We start from the raw sequence: 20,535 nt of genomic DNA on the forward strand, positions 1-20,535 counted from the left end.
TAAGAACCCACAGGTAATGCATCTAGGTTTTTTACATTTAAAACAACCTATTTTTAAAGCACTAGGAATAGAAATGGGAGCTTTAATAACATCATTCTTCCTTGGGAAATTTGAATTGGTTACTAGAGAGTCTCTCAGTGTCTCAAATGACTAGGATAATTTTGTAACTTTTTGGCCTTCTTAAAGATGACCTTGGCTTCTTCCTCAAGAGAACCTGCTAGAAAGCGATCTATTTTTAATATGGGAACATTTTTATTTATAATGCCCCTAATTAGATGTGAGGCGATGTTAAATTTAGAAATTAACAATGGATCGCAACTTGCTGGTTCAATCTTGGGGAGAGCGTCAGAAGTGCCTGGTGTATTCATTGTTAATAGGACCTCTCTGTTTATGATGCTTGTTTCGACAAAGGCTTTATTCAAGAGATCTTGAGGGTATCCTTGTTCTCTAAAGGACTGCTTTCATTCGTCACATTGTATAGTGAAATCAATCTCATTCGAACAGTTCCTTTTTATTCTTAAATACTGGCTTTTAGGAATGTTGGTTAACCAAGGCCGGTGATGACAACTAGAATAGTTGAAAAAGGTGTAACAGTCCACCTTCTTCTTGAAGGTTTATGTTTGTAGTTTTCCAGTTAGTGTATTGGTGTGTAGCGCAATATCCAGAAAAGTGACATCGGTATGGTGAACTGTGCTAGTGAACATGAGACCGTAAGTATTAGTGAGATAATTAACAAATGATGTGACAGAGTGGACATCCCCTCTCCAAATTATAAATAAATCATCTTTGGATATACCAGCACTAAATTCTACACTAAACTCTTCAAACATACCGCAACACTGGTTAACAAAATCAATCTATTTTAGATGATTATATCTATAATATCATGCTCATTCACTGCTACTATTTCGATTAATTGAATGTGTTCTAATGTTACTATTTGTGTAAAATAAAATTGAATATATTATATAAGTGCTCCTTAATTGTTCGGTTTTACAAAAAGTTTGTAAGGGACCATTTGTGCCACCCATTGGTGAAAAATTTATATAACACATGTAACTGTGCCAGGGAAAGAGGCCCCTCTCAGCTCTGGGCCCCATAGCAGCTGCACTCTCTGCACCTATGGTAGCTACACCCTTGGTGACTGTGTATAGTGGGCAAGCTGCTGTTTGCTGCAATATACCCTGATGTAAATTGTACTACTTTGTGCGCTTTGTTCACATGCATCTATAATCCCTTAAATCCACGCAGTTCGAACCGAGCTGCAAGTTTAAAAGTAGAAAAATAAAATATATAAAATATATCTATTGTTTTTGTACTGGTTGGTTGGTGTGTTTTGCTCAAGTGCATTTTGTTCACATGCATCTATAAGCCCTATGATCTGTGCAGTGATCTGCGACTTGACAAATGGATAACTATCAGTTTAGAGAAAAGCAACCAAATACTATTGCAGCAGCTGCTGCCACCACCAGTAATGATGACAATGCTAGTTTAGCAATATCATCTACTAAAGCTGATGCTCCAGGGTATAGTGAGTCTAAATCAGGGCATGTAAAATAAAAAAAAACAATATACAGTGTTAAAGAAAAATACACCTCTTATAAAGGGAAGGTTTGGTGCAGAAAAGGTTTGGTGCAGAATGCCAGCATGCAGTGGCAAGGAAAGGCTAAGGCCTTGGCCTTTATTTCTGAGTGGTTGTTCTGCAACTGTCAGTGAGACATCTTCTTCTGCCTCTCATGACGATACAAGAACTTTTCACTCAGCATCTAGAAGAGGTGTCAAAAAACTTAATACAACTATGGCAGTAGAACAAATTGTGAGTTTAGAACCATCAAACATTCCTGAGGAACGTTTAGGGGTGTCCACATTAGCCATGTGTGAGTCTGACATTTCTCACACTGTCCTCATAGAGAAGCCTCTTTCACCTCCTTCCATCACTTCTGCATCAGCTGCACATGTGGAGAGCAGTACAAGTAAATATGGTGATGATGAGGGCATAATAGAAATTTAGGATTCATGTGTGGAAGTGTAACAGGATGAGGGGGAAATGTGTTTACTATCTGACACTGAGGAGGATGTTGATGATGATGTTTGTGTAAGTCAGCCACCAGTAGTTGTCCATGATAAAAAGAAAGCCATTGTGATGCCTGGCCGCAAAACCAAAAAGCCACCTCTTCTCTAAAGTCTTCTCTAAAGTGATGTCATCAGGAATGGCGTTCCAGAACGTCTGTGGCCCGACCCTGCCTGCTGCTGCCGCCAATTCCCTTCATGAGGGGAGGGAGGAAAGCACCAGAGCAGCCAGACATGGAGAGTGGGCAGTGGAAACTACATATCCCATAGTGCTTTCCACTTCAAACACTCTGCTGGGGCGCCTGAGTGCAGGAGACTACATGTACCGTAAGGACAGAGTCCTGCTTCCAGTGATGTCATCGCAGTGCCAGGCCACTGGTTGGATCCAATACAGTGAAGGGACCCAACCTGCACATTAGCAATGATTACGGACTTTATTGGCGGGCTGAGCCATGGGGTGGAGTGCCACCAGTTGGACAATGGGGAATCCCGTTGCAGGGTCCAGAGCCAATGATATCACTCAGTGGGTCACCAGCCAGCTACCTCTGCAGCTCTAGCCCACCCCAGTGCCCACTTCCTGCTCTCAGCATGTATGCACCCAGGGCTGGACTTAGGGACTTATGAGGTGCACAGTAATAAAGGTAAGCACCATAGATGCTGCTGGAGAAAGGGGGGGGGGGGCATAGACAATGGGTCCGAACCAACATACAGGATGACATAAATTTAGTTACCCCTGTGCCTCCTCTGTTAACTGCCCCTGTGCCTCCTCTGTTAGCTGTCCCTGTGCCTCCTCTGTTAGCTGTCCCTGTGCCACCCTGTTAGCTGTCCCTGTGCCCTCTCTGTTAGCTGCCCCTGTGGCCCCTCTGTTCCAGCTGCCTCTGTGCTCCTTCTGCTAGCTGTACCAGTGCCTTCTGTTCTGACACTTGTACAGTTCTTGTTAGAGAAAAGAGAAAAAGAAGGCTCTTGTGTGGTCACACTCTTAACATTTGAAAATATTTCGTAAAGTAAGTACAGATAAAACTATATTTTTATTATTGCTACATTAAAAGTTAAGTCCACCAGACTGTCAATTGACCAGGACAATACCAACAAAGCAAATGTTCTGGTCTCACATGGTTATGCAATGGTTTGAAAAAGATGTAGACACATCCAGTATTGTATCTATTTCCCCTTGACCAGTAAAGATAAATCTGTATTAATGAGATAATGTCATAGGTCAAGCAAGGTATACATGCAAGGACCTGAATTGGTCAAATAAACACCTCAGATAACCTCACTCCCAATCTTGTGTATGAGAACTTCCTGGTGTCCTATGTTGTGTCCAATTGTGGGGTTAATATACCTAATAGGAATCGCGTATGCCAATAGAAAGTCACTTAGAAATAGAATAGAAAGTCACTGTGTTGTAGAGTTTTTTGTACCTCTTTGGCACCCGAATGATGCAACACCAACAGCAGTATCACCATCTTTTCTTCCTTCATTATCACTTGTTGTCTTACAATAACAGTAGAGCAATTGGCTAATATACCATCAAAGGACGTATAGGCGCAATCAGCTCTCTTCATGCAGGTTCTCCCACGCAAGATTAGGAGTGAGGTTATCTGAGGTGTTTCTTTGACCAATTCAGGTCTTTACATGTACATGGCACTGCTGGGGGCAGTATGTTCATATAAGGCACTACTCTGGGATTTATGTGTTAAAAAAAAAAGTTTATGCACCAATTGATGCCCTGCCCCTTTGGTAGCTCCACCAATATCACCACCCACCTCTGCCCCGCCCACAGTTCCTGAGCCTATTTTCCTACAAAAAGAGCACTGTGTATGTGTGTGTGTATATATATATATATATATATATTACTATATGTTTTCTTGACAATTTCTATCCAACTTTCAAGATATGGGAAATACCCAACTAGAATAATGTGAACTGTCCTTGACTATAGCAAAGCAAGGACAGTTAATTTGCCATGACTAATTGAAAAGCATAAAATACATTAATATGATATATTAGCACACAACCTGTAGTCTAATAAGCAAACAAATCTTTCAAATGAAATATTAGTATGTCGCCTAATATATTCTACTACAAATTTAACATTTAAACAATAGCTTAAATGTCCTTTGTGTATTTTCCACTGAAGATGAAAGTATATCCTGGCAATAGCACAAGGAACATAACAGGAAATACTGTAGGATTAGTATTATGGACAGAGAACTTTTTTAGAAATAAAATAAATGCAATATACTGTACTGTAGTCATGAAAGTTCCCTTTGAATATAGAAAAATATAATAATTTAATATTTTGTTTTGTTTACAATTAAAAGTCTGACATTTCTGTAATGGGGAACCATGGGCCTTATTCAGCTTCAGCTGCAAAAATTGCGAAAATCGCAGATCGGCCAATTATCGTCCATCTGTGCATGCACTGCAAACTCATGGCGCGTATGTTCTGTGAATCTGCTGCGATTGCATCTTGCCAGAATGCAATCACAGCTTGATAGACAGGCTGCAGGCATTTGTGGGCGTGCACATGGAGTTTATGGGGAGTGGTTGAAAACCGCATGGCCATTTTTGGGGTGTGCATCCGAAGTCAGCTGCAATTGCTGCGACTTAAAACATGACGCCCAGTGTGACTGCATTCTCATTATTCTGAGCATACCTCCCAACTGTCTTGATTCCAGCAGGACAGTCCCAATATTCAGACACTGTCCCATTGTCTCACTCTAGGGTCGCATTGTCCTGCAGGCATGGTAGGGAAGGTTGGGAGAGCCAGTGATCACAAATGCTGTGCAAAAAAAAATGTTTTGTTTTTTTACTGCATTTACAGATGCGCATCCCAGGGCTTCGGTGCATGCGCATGGCATCTAAACAGTGCGGGGAGGTAAGCAAGAGTTGTGGAGCGCTGGGCACACACGCAAAATGACAAAAATGGGGGTCATGCAGATAGGCCCTGGCCCTTCTGCCGAGGCCCAGTCCCCTTTTGGGGATCAGGACAGTGGCAGGTCCCGATCCAGCAGCTGCATAAGTTGAGAGGTATGTTCTGAGTAGCCCTGGGTCAACCGTAACTGTCGATGGTGCTAATTTTTTTGTGATGCACACGCAATTCTGCGGCTGCATTTGTAGAATTGCAAACACATCGGTGGGTGGCTTGTATGCTAAGCGGCCTTTTGAATATGCTGGGCAGCTCTTGCTGTGCGATTCTGTGCAGTTGAATTTCTGCTACAATCGTAGAACTGCAACTGAAGCTGAATGAGGTCTGATGTCCTGTAAAAATCAGCTTTTTGTATTATAAAACATCATCTAGGGGTCAGATAAGCAGTACTTTTTTGGGTAGTTTTGAAAACTCTGCTTATCACCGGCAATTGCGCTCTCCAATCTACTGCATTTATGATATAGTGGTTTGGATTTGAAGGGTTAAAACTCAAAGCACTGGTGACGTGGTGATATGTAGCATTTTCAAATCCAACTAAAGTTCTCAATTACACTGTATTAGACTGTCTTCTTCCTTTTACTAGTTGCTAGAGACTGTGAGCAGGATGCACTAAAAGAAAAATGTGGTAAAAACTCTCTTTTCGGGGTTTGTTCCACATTTACATATGCACTAAGCCACTCATCCCAGGACCTTCGGTGCAGAGAATTACTCTAACTTTTGCTGGCATTACCCTATAGAAGCCTATGGGCTTCTTTCCGCACTGTGCTGTGAGAGGGATCAGATTGGATCCCTCCCGGCATGCCCTGTGGCTTCTGCGTCACTCTTTGCATGCGCAGGCGAATACCTGGAAGTCCAGTGACCGGCACACTTCGCAAAGGACAGCTCTTATGGCAAGATCTGTCCTTTGCAGTACTAATCTCACACGTTACTGCATATGTGACTAGTATCATTGTGATGTGGATGCAATGTGTGGCGGAATGTGTTCCGCCTTGTTTGTGCATCCCACCCCCTTGGGGATAGTGGTTGTAGAGATAGCATAGAGAAGATAGATTAACAGAGTGCTGTATGTAGCGCCCTAGTGATTTCAATCCCTTGGGACCAGTACCTATTGAGTAGGGGGACATGCCCACTATAATGGGGCAATTCAGTTAATGCAATGTGCATATCTGTGCTGTAATATACTGTAGATGCTGCAACCTGTTGTATATTATGTATTGGATAATAATGATTTGGATCTGTCTAGGGATCCACTACGGTATAGTGTGTTTATGCTTGTTATTAATTCGTGCCTGCTGAAAGTGAGGGACACTAGTAAGCAGGGCCGGCTCCAGGCATGTTCGAATTGAGCGCCGCCATATTCGTTCCTGGAGCTGGCTCTGTGCTGCGCTGCCCGGCCTTAAACTTAAACTGCGTCTGACGTCAGGCGCCGCGCAGCACGCATAGCGCACACAACCCACGGTTTTGGAGTCCGCCCGCAGCTCGCGCCCTCAGATAGCAGGACTCCTCCCCCTCCCAGCGCCGCAGGTATTGGGGGCATGTATGGATGGCATTATGTGGGGTCATATCTGCACTGTGGGGGCATGGCACTGTGGGGGCATATCTGGCACTGTGGGGGCATTTATGTATCTGGTACTGTGGGGGGCATATCTGGCACTGTGGGGGCATTTATGTATCTTGCACTGTGGGGGCATTTATGTATCTGGCACTGTGGGGGCATATCTGCACTGTGGGGGCATTTATGTATCTGGCACTGTGGGGGCATTTATTTATCTCGCACTGTGGGGACATTTATGTCTCTGGCACTGTGGGGGCATATCTGGAACTGTGGGGGCATTTATGTATATTGCACTGTGGGGGCATATCTGGCACTGTGGGGGCATTTATGTATCTTGCACTGTGGGGGCATATCTGGCACTGTGGGGGCATTTATGTATCTTGCACTGTGGGGGCATATCTGCTAGTGATGAGCGGGTTCGGTTTCCGAGAAACCGAACCCCCCCCGAGCTTTACCTTTTTTACACGGGTCCGAGCAGACTAGGATCCTCCCGCCTTGCTCGGCTAACCCGAGCGCGCCCGAACGTCATCATCCCGCTGTCGGATTCTCGCGAGATTCGGATTCTATAAGCAGCCGCGCGTCGCAGCCATTTTCACACGTGCATTGGAGATGATAGGGAGAGGACGTGGCTGGCGTCCTCTCCGTTTAGTAGAAGTCAGAAGACAGTTGATTTGATTGCTTGTGCTTGTTTATTACTATAATTGTGGGGAGGATTGGGGAGCAGCTGTTAGGAGGAGTACAGTGCAGAGTTTAGGATTTTTTATCCGTTCTCTGCCTGAAAAAAACGCTCCATACAATATCTGTGCTCAGTGTGCTGCATGATATATCTGTGCTGAGTGCTCACACTGCTTAATTGTGGGGACTGGGGAGCAGCTATAGCAGGAGTACAGTGCAGAGTTTTGCTGACAGTGACCACCAGTATACGTTTGTCTGCCTGAAAAACACTCCATATCTGTGCTCACAGTGTGCTGCTTTATTGTGGGGACGGGGGACCACCAGTATAATTAATATTATATATAGGAGGAGTACAGTGCAGAGTGCACAGCTGTACCTACCTCTGTGTCGTCATCCATTAAGTATACTATCCATCTACATTCCTATACCTGTGGTGCATTTTAGTTTAGCAGTTTGCTGACAGTGTCCACCAGGTCCAGTATATACTGTATATAGCAGTACGGTAGGCCACTGCTGTGTACCTACCTCTGTGTCGTCACTCGTCATCCATAAAGTATACTAGTATCCATCCATCTACATTGTATACCTGTGGTGCCTTTTTTTTAGACTAGTTTAGCAGTTTGCTGACAGTGTCCACCAGGTCCAGTATACTGTATATAGCAGTACGGTAGGCCACTGCTGTGTACCTACCTCTGTGTCATCACTCGTCATCCATAAAGTATACTAGTATCCATCCATCTACATTGTATACCTGTGGTGCCTTTTTTTTAGACTAGTTTAGCAGTTCGCTGACAGTGTCCACCAGGTCCAGTATACTGTATATAGCAGTACGGTAGGCCACTGCTGTGTACCTACCTCTGTGTCGTCACTCGTCATCCATAAAGTATACTAGTATCCATCCATCTACATTGTATACCTGTGGTGCCTTTTTTTTAGACTAGTTTAGCAGTTTGCTGACAGTGTCCACCAGGTCCAGTACACTGTATATAGCAGTACGGTGGGCCACTGCTGTGTACCTACCTCTGTGTCGTCACTCGTCATCCATAAAGTATACTAGTATCCATCCATCTACTTTGTATACCCGTGGTGCCTTTTTTTTAGACTAGTTTAGCAGTTTGCTGACAGTGTCCACCAGGTCCAGTATACTGTATATAGCAGTACGGTAGGCCACTGCTGTGTACCTACCTCTGTGTCGTCACTCGTCATCCATAAAGTATACTAGTATCCATCCATCTACATTGTATACCTGTGGTGCCTTTTTTTAGACTAGTTTAGCAGTTCGCTGACAGTGTCCACCAGGTCCAGTATACTGTATATAGCAGTACGGTAGGCCACTGCTGTGTACCTACCTCTGTGTCGTCACTCGTCATCCATAAAGTATACTAGTATCCATCCATCTACATTGTATACCTGTGGTGCCTTTTTTTTAGACTAGTTTAGCAGTTTGCTGACAGTGTCCACCAGGTCCAGTATACTGTATATAGCAGTACGGTAGGCCACTGCTGTGTACCTACCTCTGTGTCGTCACTCGTCATCCATAAAGTATACTAGTATCCATCCATCTACATTGTATACCTGTGGTGCCTTTTTTTTAGACTAGTTTAGCAGTTTGCTGACAGTGTCCACCAGGTCCAGTAAACTGTATATAGCAGTACGGTAGGCCACTGCTGTGTACCTACCTCTGTGTCGTCACTCGTCATCCATAAAGTATACTAGTATCCATCCATCTACATTGTATACCTGTGGTGGCTTTTTTTTAGACTAGTTTAGCAGTTTGCTGACAGTGTCCACCAGGTCCAGTATACTGTATATAGCAGTACGGTAGGCCACTGCTGTGTACCTACCTCTGTGTCGTCACTCGTCATACATAAAGTATACTAGTATCCATCCATCTACAATTTATACGTGTGGTGCCTTTTAGTTGTGCGCAGTAAATATAGTAGTAGGCCATTGCTATTGATACTGGCATATAATTCCACACATAAAAAAATGGAAAACAAAAATGTGGAGGTTAAAGGGAAAGATCAAGATCCACTTCCACCTCGTGCTGAAGCTGCTGCCACTAGTCATGGCCGAGACGATGAAATGCCATCAACGTCATCTTCCAAGGCCAATGCCCAATGTCATAGTAGAGAGCATGTAAAATCCAAAACACAAAAGATCAGTAAAATGACCAAAAAATTAAAAGCGTCTGATGAGAAGCGTAAACTTGCCAATATGCCATTTACGACACGGAGTGGCAAGGAACGGCTGAGGCCCTGGCCTATGTTCATGGCTAGTGGTTCAGCTTCAAATGAGGATGGAAGCACTCATCCTCTCGCTAGAAAAAAGAAAAGACTTAAGCTGGCAAAAGCACAGCAAAGAACTGTGCGTTCTTCAAAATCAAAAATCCCCAAGGAGAGTCCAATTGTGTCGGTTGCGATGCCTGACCTTCCCGACACTGGACGGGAAGAGCTTGCGCCTTCCACCATTTTCACGCCCCCTGCAAGTGCTGGAAGGAGCACCCGCAGTCCAGTTCCTGATAGTCAAATTGAAGATGTCACTGTTGAAGTACACCAGGATGAGGATATGGGTGTTTCTGGCGCTGGGGAGGAAATTGACAAGGAGGATTCTGATGGTGAGGTGGTTTGTTTAAGTCAGGCACCCGGGGAGACACCTGTTGTCCGTGGGAGGAATATGGCCCTTGACATGCCTGGTCAAAATACAAAAAAAATCAGCTCTTCGGTGTGGAATTATTTCAACACAAATGCGGACAACAGGTGTCAAGCCGTGTGTTGCCTTTGTCAAGCTGTAATAAGTAGGGGTAAGGACGTTAACCACCTCGGAACATCCTCCCTTATACGTCACCTGCAGCGCATTCAACATAAGTCAGTGACAAGTTCAAAAACTTTGGGTGACAGCGGAAGCAGTCCACTGACCACTAAATCCCTTCCTCTTGTAAGCAAGCTCCTGCAAACCACACCACCAACTCCTTCAGTGTCAATTTCCTCCTTACCCAGGAAAGCCAATAGTCCTGCAGGCCATGTCACTGGCAAGTCTGACGAGTCCTCTCCTGCCTGGGATTCCTCCGATGCATCCTTGAGTGTAACGCCTACTGCTGCTGGCACTGCTGTTGTTGCTGCTGGGAGTCGATCGTCATCCCAGAGGGGAAATCGGAAGACCACTTGTACTACTTCCAGTAAGCAATTGACTGTCCAACAGTCCTTTGCGAGGTAGAGGAAATATCACAGCAGTCATCCTGCTGCAAAGCGGATAACTGAGGCCTTGGCAGCCTGGGCGGTGGGAAACGGGGTTCCGGTATCCATCGTTAATTCAGAGCCAACTAGAGACTTGATTGGGGTACTGTGTCCTCGGTACCAAAAACCATCTAGGTTCCATTTCTCTAGGCAGGCGATACTGAAAATGTATACAGACCTCAGAAAAAGACTCACCAGTGTCCTAAAAAATGCAGTTGTACCCAATGTCCACTTAACCACGGACATGTGGACAAGTGGAGCAGGGCAGACTCAGGACTATATGACTGTGACAGCCCACTGGGTAGATGTATTGCCTCCCGCAGCAAGAACAGCAGCGGCGGCACCAGTAGCAGCATCTCTCAAACGCCAACTCGTTCCTAGGCAGGCTACGCTTTGTATCACCGCTTTCCAGAATAGCCACACAGCTGAAAACCTCTTACGGCAACTGAGGAAGATCATCGCAGAATGGCTTACCCCAATTGGACTCTCCTGGGGATTTGTGACATCGGACAACGCCAGCAATATTGTGCGTGCATTACATCTGGGCAAATTCCATCACGTCCCATGTTTTGCACATACCTTGAATTTAGTGGTGCAGAATTATTTAAAAAACGACAGGGGCGTGCTAGAGATGCTGTCGGTGGCCCGAAGAATTGCGGGCCACTTTCGGCGTTCAGGCACCGCGTACCGAAGACTGGAGCACCACCAAACATTCCTGAACCTGCCCTGCCATCATCTGAAGCAAGAGGTGGTAACGAGGTGGAATTCAACCCTCTATATGCTTCAGAGGATGGAGGAGCAGCAAAAGGCCATTCAAGCCTATACATCTGGCCACGATATAGGCAAAGGAGGTGGAATGCACCTGACTCAAGCGCAGTGGAGAATGATTTCAACTTTGTGCAAGGTTCTGCAACCCTTTGAACTTGCCACACGTGAAGTCAGTTCAGACACTGCCAGCCTGAGTCAGGTCATTCCCCTCATCAGGCTTTTGCAAAAGAAGCTGGAGACATTGAAGGAGGAGCTAAAACAGAGCGATTCCGTTAGGCATGTGGGACTTGTGGATGGAGCCCTTAATTCGCTTAACCAGGATTCACGGGTGGTCAATCTGTTGAAATCAGAGCGTGCTCAATCCTAGATTTAAAACCTACGTTGTATCTCTCTTTCTGCATAGGTTCAAAGACCTGCTGGTGAGAAAATTGTCAAGTCAAGCGGAACGTGACCCGTCACCATCTCTTCCTTCACATTCTCCCGTAACTGGGGGTGCGAGGAATAGGCTAAGAATTACGAGCCCACCCGCTGGCGGTGATGCAGGGCAGTCTGGAGCGAGTGCTGACATCTGGTCCGGACTGAAGGACCTGCCAACGATTACTGACATGTCGTCTACTGTCACTTCATATGATTCTCTCACCATTGAAAGAATGGTGGAGGATTATATGAGTGACCGCATCCAAGTAGGCACGTCAGACAGTCCGTACGTATACTGGCAGGAAAAAGAGGCAATTTGGAGGCCCTTGCACAAACTGGCTTTATTCTACCTAAGTTGCCCTCCCTCCAGTGTGTACTCCGAAAGAGTGTTTAGTGCAGCCGCTCACCTTGTCAGCAATCGGCGTACGAGGTTACTTCCAGAAAATGTGGAGAAGATGATGTTCATCAAAATGAATTATAATCAATTCCTCCGTGGAGACATTCACCAGCAGCAATTGCCTCCAGAAAGTACACGGGGACCTGAGATGGTGAATTCCAGTGGGGACGAATTAATAATCTGTGAGGAGGGGGATGTACACAGTGAAAGGGTTGAGGAATCGGAGGATGAGGAGGAGGTGGACACCTTGCCTCTGTAGAGCCAGTTTGTGCAAGGAGAGATTGATTGCTTCTTTTTTTGGTGGGGGCCCAAACCAACCAGTCATTTCAGTCAAAATCGTGTGGCAGACCCTGTCTCTGAAATGATGGGTTCGTTAAAGTGTGCATGTCCTGTTTATACAACATAAGGGTGGGTGGGAGGGCCCAAGGACAATTCCATCTTGCACCTCTTTTTTCTTTCATTTTTCTTGGCATCATGTGCTGTTTGGGGACAATATTTTGGAAGGGCCATCCTGTCTTGATTGACACTGCTGTGCCACTCCTAGATGGGCCAGGTGTTTGTGTCGGCCACTTGTGTCGCTTAGCTTAGTCACACAGCCACCTTGGTGCGCCTCTTTTTTTCTTTGTATCATGTGCTGTTTGGGGAGTATTTTTTGGAAGGGCCATACTGTCTTGATTGACACTGCAGTGCCACTCCTAGATGGGCCAGGTGTTTGTGTCGGCCACTTTGGTCGCTTAGCTTAGTCACACAGCCACCTTGGTGCGCCTCTTTTTTACTTTGCATCATGTGCTGTTTGGGGAGTATTTTTTGGAAGGGCCATCCTGTCTTGATTGACACTGCAGTGCCACTCCTAGATGGGCCAGGTGTTTGTGTCGTCCACTTGTGTCGCTTAGCTTAGTCACACAGCCACCTTGGTGCGCCTCTTTTTTTCTTTGCATCATGTGCTGTTTGGGGAGTATTTTTTGGAAGGGCCATCCTGTCTTAATTGACACTGCAGTGCCACTCCTAGATGGGCCAGGTGTTTGTGTCGGCCACTTGTGTCGCTTAGCTTAGTCACACAGCCACCTTGATGCGCCTCTTTTTTTCTTTGCATCATGTGCTGTTTGGGGAGTATTTTTTGGAAGGGCCATCCTGCCTGACACTGCAGTGCCACTCCTAGATGGGCCAGGTGTTTGTGTTGGCCACTTGGGTCGCTTAGCTTAGTCACACAGCGACCTTGGTGCGCCTCTTTTTTTCTTTGCATCATGTGCTGTTTGGGGAGTATTTTTTGGAAGGGCCATCCTGCCTGACACTGCAGTGCCACTCCTAGATGGGCCAGGTGTTTGTGTCGGCCACTTGGGTCGCTTAGCATAGCCATCCAGCGACCTCGGGGCAAATTTTAGGACTAAAAATAATATTGTGAGGTGTTCAGAATAGACTGAAAATGAGTGGAAATTATGGTTATTGAGGTTAATAATACTATGGGATCAAAATGACCCCCAAATTCTATTATTTAAGCTGTTTTTGAGGGTTTTTTGAAAAAAACACCCGAATCCAAAACACACCCGAATCCGACAAAAAATTTTCGGTAAGGTTTTGCCAAAACGCGTCCGAATCCAAAACACGGCCGCGGAACCGAACCCAAAACCAAAACACAAAACCCGAAAAATTTCCGGTGCATATCATTAATATCTGCACTGTTGGGGCATTTATTTATCTGGCACTGTGGGGGCATTTATGTATCTGGCACTGTGGGGGCATTTATGTATCTGGCACTGTGGGGGCATTTATTTATATGGCACTGTGGGGGCATTTATGTATCTTGCACTGTGGGGGCATTTATGTATCTGGCACTGTGGGGGCATTTATGTATCTGGCACTGTGATGGCATTTATGTATCTGGCACTGTGGGGGCATTTATTTATATGGCACTGTGGGGGCATTTATGTATCTTGCACTGTGGGGGCATTTATGTATCTGGCACTGTGGGGGGCATTTATGTATCTGGCACTGTGGGAGCATATCTGCACTGTGGGGGCATATCTGGCACTAGGGGCATTTATGTATCTGGCACTGTGGAGGCATATCTGGCACTGTGGGGGCATTTATGTATCTGGCACTGTGGGGGCATATCTGGCACTGTGGGGGCATTTATGTATCTTGCACTGTGGGGGCATTTATGTATCTGGCACTGTGCAGGCATATCTGCACTGTGGGGGCATTTATTTATTTGGCACTGCTGGGAGGCATGTCACGTGTTACTGGCACTGCTGGGGGGCATGTCACGTGTTGCTGGCACTGCTGGGGGGCATGTCACGTGTTGCTGGCACTGCTGGGGGGCATGTCATGTGTAGCTGGCACTGCTGGGGGGCATGTCACGTGTTGCTGGCACTGCTGGGGGGCATGTCACGTGTTGCTGGCACTGCTGGGGGGCATGTCATGTGTAGCTGGCACGGCTGGGGAGCATATCATGTAGTGTTCCCGCTAGGCATCTGTGGCTAGGCAATGTGTCTCAGTGCTATGCCTGGCGCAATGTGTCTCAGTGCTCTGCCTGGCGCAATGTGTCTCAGTGCTCTGCCTGGCGCAATGTGTCTCAGTGCTCTGCCTGGCGCAATGTGTCTCAGTGCTCTACCTGGTGCAATGTGTCTCAGTGCTCTGCCTGGCTCAATGTGTCTCAGTGCTCTGCCTCGCGCAAAGTGTCTCAGTGCTCTGCCTGGCGCAATGTGTCTCAGTGCTCTGCCTGGCGCAATGTGTCTCAGTGCTCTGCCTGGCGCAAAGTGTCTCAGTGCTGTGCCTGGCGCAAAGTGTCTAACGTGCTGTGCCTGGCGCAAAGTGTCTAACGTGCTGTGCCTGGCACAAAGTATCTTCGACGCGCACTGTCCATGCTTTAGCATGTAGGTAGGAGAGCACCAAGCATTACAGTATGTACATTATTTTATTTTTGCCCTCCTAACTGAAAAATGTGCCCTCCCTGTGATCAGCACCCTGCCCTAAAAAGTGAACACTATCATGTGTAGCTGGCGCTGCTGGGGGGCATATTGTGTGTAGCTGACACTGCGTGGGGCATGTCATGTGTAGCTGGCATGGCTGCGGGGCATGTTATGTGTAGTTGGCACTGCTGGGGGGCATGTCATGTGTAGCTGGCACTGCACATTATGTGTATCTTGCACTATACTGGAGACATTATGTGTAAGGAACACTACTGTGGCTGTTATGTGTAAGGCTGCTAATTGTGTGCGTACAGGGGGTGTGAAAATATAGTTATTTATAGTCTAATAATATGAAGTTATGAGGCCACGTCCACTTTTCCAGAGGCCACGCCCACTTTTCCTGGAGAGCGCGCATAGGGGTTGGGAGGGGCGCTTTTACATTTTCTCGCTCAGGGTGCTAGTAGGCCTGGAGCCGGCCCTGCTGGTAAGCGTGCATGGGAATGATTGTGGAGAAGCTTCCAGAGGTTCCGCATGCTGAGAAAGGTGGCTGGGCGCATGTAGCAGCGTTTATTTGGGACCAGGCGGTGGGAGCTCCGGAGAGAAAGGACAGCTGGCGGCGGAGGTGAGGGAGCTTGCCGGCAGGCGATCCCTAGCGAGGTGGCAAGTGAGAGCACAGTTGGGGGAAAGGAACTGTGTGGTCTCCCTCTGCTGGTGGTGAGAAGCGCTGGGTCACTTTCCTCCGGTGGGAGCAGTGGAGTCCGTCAGTGAATTCCCGGCGCCTGGTGGTAGCAGCAGGCAGGCTAATAGGCTGAAGAGACCGCAATGCCTGCAGCCGCAAATAGGAGTACGGCGCTGGCAGAAGACAGATTCCACCTCGAGAACTGCTGAGCCAGCCCGACAGCTCTGCAGAAATCCGGAAGGAGGAGTCGGGGGAATGTCTCTCTACAGTCACAGTCGTGGTAGGTGTAAGTGCGATCCCAACCACTATCACACGGACATTTATGTATATGGCAGCCAGCTTGTGCCCCATAATCACATTGTTCACAGGGCATAGGAAAGCAGGAGTCAGGAAAGTAAAGTATTAGGACCTGACATTGAACTATACAGTAACAACTCTGTATCATACTCTACTAGTTATGCCCACTGCCAAAAGCACATATATGGGGCAGCATAAGTGGAGTTGCAAGTGAATCATACTTGCCTACTTTTGAAAAAGCATTTCAGGGAGATTGTGAAAGTAACACCTATCAGCGCGGGCGCGTATCGCTACATTTGAGAGGCGTGTCATGAAAATGACTTACATCCACATGTAAATGATCCCCAAAGTTAGTAAGATCTACTTGTTGAAGAAAAGACTGATATTTTGCAGGATTTTTTTGAGTATTGTTTATTACAAGAGGTTCCATATACTGTAAGTGGCCACAAGAAACCTTTACAATGCATGTAGTCATAGGGATCATTGTGTCTTATAACCAATACAGGGAAATGGCACAGATGATCCCATTTGAATATATTTATCTCTGATTTCTCTTTTTTTCAGGGAGATTGAGGGACTGTTCAGGGAGTGAGGGAGATTACTACTATTTCAGGGAGTCTCCTGCAGAATGAGGGAGGGTAGGCAACTATGAAGTGAATAGTCCGAGGCACAGAGAGTGACCGGTTCAAGGGGACACTAGCACCTACGTATATAACATAGAAACTGAATAATAGGGAAGAGAAGAAAGTAACACCCTGTGTTAGTTATTAGTAAATGACTGTAATCTTCTCTCCCTAATCCCGGCTACAATAAGGATCGGTTGAATGGTAAAAGCTACCGAAATCATTCATATAAGCACTGTAATGTATAGCCATTTATAGTATAAGAACTGGTGTATAGGAATAGATAAACGGCTATAGACACAGGATAATAAACCTACAGAGGATCACAAGTCCTAGAAACTGTGAGGAAGTGGCAAACATCTAGTGACAGTGCTATTGACATTTACTGTAAATCTAGCCAAGCAAGCATTTACTTTGTTTCAAGTAAAGAGATACATATTAAGGCTGTTACTGTAGGTAAAGCTCCGTCACCCAGTGTGGAATGTAGTGAAACGACTGTGAGAAGGAGGTAAGAGTAGCCTAGTAAGGCATACACTGACAGACTACAACTTGTAAATACAGAGGCTCTCTTTAAACTGTTATATCATCCTCTCACCTACCATCTGAGCCTAGTCCAGGTGGCAAGGACATCATCCTAGGAAGGGTTCCAGCCAGGAGCAGAGCATAACTTTGTATATGTAACCTCATATTATACCCGGGCACTGCAGTTGTCCGAGATTACCCGGAGGATTTTATAGAGAGACAGGGGGGTATATTTTCTAAAATTCCGAGTTTGTCCGATTTTTTTTTCTAAGTGGCAACACGGGAATTTACTAAGCACAAATCTTGGCAGTGTTTGGGCTATTCATAATATTTTTGAAAAGCAAAGTTCAGAAATATGAATGAATAGACCATCGGTCAAACGCGGCTGTTTGTTCATACAACACGGGAATTTACTATTCATTCATATTTGGGCTCAATTGCGGGTGTATTTTTTTGCAATTCGTTAAAAAAAAGCAGCAAAAAAATAGACCTGCTTTTTCCAGGCGAGTTTGGATAACCATGTACGGATCAGTGAGATCTGTGCATGGTTATCTATGGGAAAGGGTCTGTTTAGTGTAAAAATTGTTTAAAAAAATTGTTTGGGGTCCCCCCTCCTAAGCATAACCAGCCTCGGGCTCTTTGAGCCGGTCCTGGTTGTAAAAATACAGGGAAAAAACTGACTGGGGTTCCCCCATATGTAGGTACAGTATGGGGTTAGGTGCGCCAAGGGGACAAACTTGTGCTTATTTGAGAGGGATGATGTTTGAAATGATACTCAAACTAATTGTTGAATCTCACAATGGTGTTCTTTATTTTAGTCAGAAAATGGGGGGGGGAGGGGTGGTATCGGATATGGAGGAAAGGGGAGTGAAAGAGCTGGGGGGAGGGGGAATGGAAAAAAGTTGTAATAAATAAGCTGTAAATGTAGCAATATCCGTATTGGCGGATATGTTTTTTTGGTTAATATAACGTATTGGAGGCACTCAGGTCAGTGGCGTCCCACCTCTGTAGTGCCTAGAGTCTTGTAATGCTGTCCAGAGCCTGTGTGTGGTAAATTTGTTTGGTCAGAAAAAAATGTGGAAGAATTGCAGCAAAAATGGTGGGGGTCCCCCCGGAGGGTCGGTGCGGCAAGGGGTCCTGGTGATCACTAAGGGTTAGGTAATGAGGGCTCCGGACATACCGTCCGCCCCTGGGCTCTGTCAGTACACAGTGTCGCTCTTTTGAGAACACTGTGACTATCTGTGCCAATTGGGGAAGCGGTCACCGTCTTGGAGAGGGAGAAGGACGACTGCTTCTAGCCCTGCTGGGCTGTCTGCCGTGTCCTTTCCTCTCCTACAGAGTCCCTTACCTTGTCCTCGTAGTCCCGTCTCGTTCCCTCTTGCCGGCGGCCTTCTCCGTTCTTCTTCGGCGGCGTTGTCCTCTTCCTTCCGGGTTGCTCCGATCACGTGATCAGGGTGCGAGGTCGCGATGTGTTCGGTCCGTGAAGCGGCGGCTCCCTCTCTTCCGTTTTCGTTTCATATGTAAACAACCAGCACCGGGCTCTGCGCCTGGTCCTGGTGGCAAAAATATGGGGGACTGCGGTCTGCAGTAAACCGCAAGGTTAAGTGGAGCCAACCACAAGAGTGACCCCACTTAACCTTGCGGTCTACCGCAGACTGCAAAGTTCCCACCATTGGATATAATATAGCGCCGCTGCGCTACATTGTATCCACTGTACTCTGCCTGACTGACAGTGCAGGAGTGCACAGCCAATCAGGAGAGTGCCATGACGTGGCGCTCCTTGATTGGCTGAAGAGGCCCTTTATGACAGGAGTCACGGGGGGTCCCGCCAGTCGGGGAAAGGGGTTCCATGTGTAAACATGGGACCCCTTTCAGTTCGTGGAACGGGTTTTTCATTTTTTTATTTTTACAAGTACGTGGATTATAACTTTTAAGAAGAGGACCGATCTACACCGGATTCTTTGTAAGTATATATTTTATATACAGGTACCCCCATGGATTCTACTGGAGAAGTCTGTGTGTTGTTTTTATTTGGGTATTTTTTTTGTAGTAGAACTACAGGTACCAGCGGGCCTGTTTCCCCCCCGCATGCTGGTACTTGTGGTTCTCCAAGTGCCAGCTTGCGGGGGAGACTTGCTGGGACTTGTAGTTCTGCTACAAAAAACAATATTCTATTTTTACACAAAAGACTATCAGCCTCCCATCCACCGCCCACAGATGGGGGGACAGCCTCGGGCTTCACCTCTGGTCCTTGGGTGGATGGAGGGGGGGATTTGATTTAAGGGTCCCCACTCCTCCAGGGTACCCCGGCCAGGGGTGACTAGTTGGTCATTTAATGCCAGGGCCGCAGGGAACAATATAAAAGTGTCCCCCAGCTGTGGCATTATCTCTCTGACTAGTGGAGCTGGTGCTGGTGCTGGTGTAAAGAATACGGGGGACCCCTACGTTTTTTGGCCCCCGTATTTTTGCCACCAGAACCAGGTGCAGAGCCCGGTGCTGGTTGTTTAAATATGGGGGGACCCCTGTCAGTTTTTCCCCTGTATTTTTACAACCAGGACCGGCTCAAAGAGCCCGAGGCTGGTTACGCATAGATGGGGGGACCCCACACAATTTTTTTTTCATTTTTTAACCCATTCTGCACTGCTCACAATGCACACAATGAAGCCCTGCTCGGATCTCACAGATTCGGCCGGGATCCCTTGTGTTTTGTCAGGCAGTGTTTTACTAATCACTCCCGTAAAACACTGGCTGACACTACGAATCACAGCGACATCAGAAAATACAAATGTTGAAAACTCGGCAGCTTAGTAAATTACCATATCAGGATTCAAAAAGTTGCAGTAAAATGCACCTGATACCATTTGAGATCAAACACCCTTAAAAACGGCTAAAACACGAATATTAGTAAATAAACCCCAGGGAGAGGTATAGGATTTGGAATCCAGGACCAGTGTATATATTTTATCCGGTACAGGAACTACAACAGTGAGCAAGTTACTAATATTGTTTTAGTAGAACCCCTTTAGGTTAACACCAACTTCGGTTATATGGGCCCCAACAAATGCATTAAAAGACTAAGAGTACCCGTGTCGCTTTAATTTCAGTGTTGGATGTTTTTTTTGTAATGCATGCTTCATTTTATTGTATAGGCCAAGGTGAAAGGGATTAGAGGGATGTATATGTGTCTGTGGATAGATTATATATATATATATATATATATAAAGATACTGATATTTGCTACCTCCCCAGCGCAAAGGTTTCTACGGGGCTGCAATGAGTAAATATGCTTCAAGGTACAGCCACCTGTTAGCCACCGGGGACAGGGCAGCAGCCACAAGGAGCCAGGTGAGAGGAACAGCCGGGCAGAATATATACCACCAATGGGTGTCTCTGACCCTACTCCCACAGCAGACCCTCTGCAGCACCAGGTAACCAGTGCCACCAAACCCGGTAAG

General features: G+C 46.3%; 1 long non-coding RNA gene across 3 annotated transcripts in view; it reads left to right on the forward strand.

The window, feature by feature from the left end:
• Window positions 1–20,535, forward strand: part of LOC134947759 (uncharacterized) — a 132,305-nt gene that overhangs the window by 108,323 nt on the left and 3,447 nt on the right. For all 3 annotated transcript variants that reach the window (XR_010182751.1, XR_010182750.1, XR_010182752.1), the window contains exon 3: window positions 20,330–20,530. This is a non-coding gene — a long non-coding RNA (uncharacterized LOC134947759). The remainder of the gene's footprint in view (window positions 1–20,329; window positions 20,531–20,535) is intronic.

Source organism: Pseudophryne corroboree, chromosome 8 (assembly GCF_028390025.1).
Source record: "Pseudophryne corroboree isolate aPseCor3 chromosome 8, aPseCor3.hap2, whole genome shotgun sequence".
Classification (NCBI taxonomy): domain Eukaryota; kingdom Metazoa; phylum Chordata; class Amphibia; order Anura; family Myobatrachidae; genus Pseudophryne; species Pseudophryne corroboree.